Genomic DNA, 1,839 nt, shown 5'->3' on the forward strand with positions numbered 1-1,839 from the left:
AGAAACCATAGCTTTTTTAAGACTGGAAGGGACTTTAAAGGTCATCAAAACTAAATCACTTCATTTTATAATTGAGAAGAATGAGGCCTGGAAAAGCCATGTGACTTGTTTAATGCCAGGGCCTGAATGAGTAGGCCAGGACTAGAACCTATGAATTGAATTTCTAGTTCACTATTTTTTCCATTACCATGACTATCCTGCCTCAGGTGACAACTCAAGGTTTAAAACAACAACCAATTTAATCTGAATTGGTTCTAGTTTTCAAATCAATTTATTATTTCCTATGAGAATTTATAATGAGCAAATTCAGTAATGCTGGTGATATTGTCATGTCTTTCTGTACAAGCTCAAAATGTATCCATCATGTTTCCTACTTTAATCTTTGACTGTCAGTGAGGAGTTCTGTGAGTAGCATTTAAAAAATGTTTTTGCTGAGTTCTGTTAAAATGTGATTAAAAACTTTTTTTTTTCAATTGTCACTGTGGAAAAAAAGACCCTGTGGATTTTTCTCTTTTAGGGCAAGCATTTGAGCAATCAATTTGAAAACTCTATGAAATATTTTTTTCCTTTATCCAAAATGCAGAAAAGGAAAGGGAATTCTGGCCTGTTTTCATCTTGGTCAAATTCTTGTGCTAAGTTCTCAGTGATTTCTGCTGTGTGTGAACTATGACCATAAGCGAAAATGGTCTGTTTTAGGTCATGGCTGTGGGCAAAGATTAATTGGTGAAAAATGGGCCTGTTTGTGGGATTTACCACACAGTAAGCTTTCTATCTCCCTGGAAAAATGTGGAATTAGCTCTTTGAGAAATGCAGCCCTGTCATGAGGTTGAAGGGAGAGTTTCGGTGGAGGGAGACACAGTTCAGTTTCTAAGACAGTTATGATTGGTTAGCTTCCAGAGCAGTCCCTTTGGTACAGCAAAGTTCTTCCCGGTTTCAGGTCAGTGTTTCCTACATGTTGCTTAGTTTCACCAGTAATTCACAGATCGCATCTTCTTTGGCTTCTTTCAAGGCTAACCCATCCAAACTGGGCAACGGTCTTGGAGAGGACCCAATTCTTCCGCCCCCCTTACCAGAACATGCTGTTACAGTGAAATAGCCTTCGATGTGGAAATAACTTTGCAACAGAGTTTCCGTGCTTGTTGAGTGGGATACAGAATCGAACCAGTGGATATCTATGGCAAGGGTGCCAAGCGGAGGATGGGATGTTACAATAGTTCCTCGCCTGTGAAGGTGGTTCTTGAGGAAGACAAGCTCTATTTGATCCACTTGGATGCTCCAGAGAACACTCCACGTGCACGCTCCTTCCTAAGAGCCATTGCAAGGATCTGGGCTTGCTGCGTGGCCAAGAATCCACGTTGCTGTAGAGGAGAGACTTACCCACAGTGATTAGGATTTCTTCGCCGTGCCCATGGTGCTGGCTGGCCCTTACCAGGTCACAGTTCGGCTGGGGCAGTCCAAGGGCCCACTCTGAACCGGGATGAGGTTAGAGGCGGGACCTGAGACGCCTCCCGCCTCAACTTGGTTTTCCTACGAGGCACTCCCCTTGGGGACCACAAACACCCTCTTTTCCCAAGACCCCAGGGGTGACCTGTCGGAGCCTGGCTAGGTGTCTACGACTTAACCCCAAAGGGGACCCGCGCGCCCGGGGGAGCAGGATGGTGGACTCGCCCCTTCCCTCCGCAGAAGCCCCCGCCCGTCTCTCCCAGCCCTGTCGGGTCTCCGGGCGGCCGGGGCCGCGCTCCCCCGTCCCAGCGCACTTAGCCGGCGAGGTCCCCGGCCCGCGCGCGTCTGCAGCGGGCCGGCGGCGGGGCCAGGCGCGGCGGGACGAGCGGCGGCGGG

Source organism: Hipposideros armiger, unplaced genomic scaffold (genome assembly GCF_001890085.2).
Source record: "Hipposideros armiger isolate ML-2016 unplaced genomic scaffold, ASM189008v1 scaffold_188, whole genome shotgun sequence".
In the NCBI taxonomy this organism is placed as follows: domain Eukaryota; kingdom Metazoa; phylum Chordata; class Mammalia; order Chiroptera; family Hipposideridae; genus Hipposideros; species Hipposideros armiger.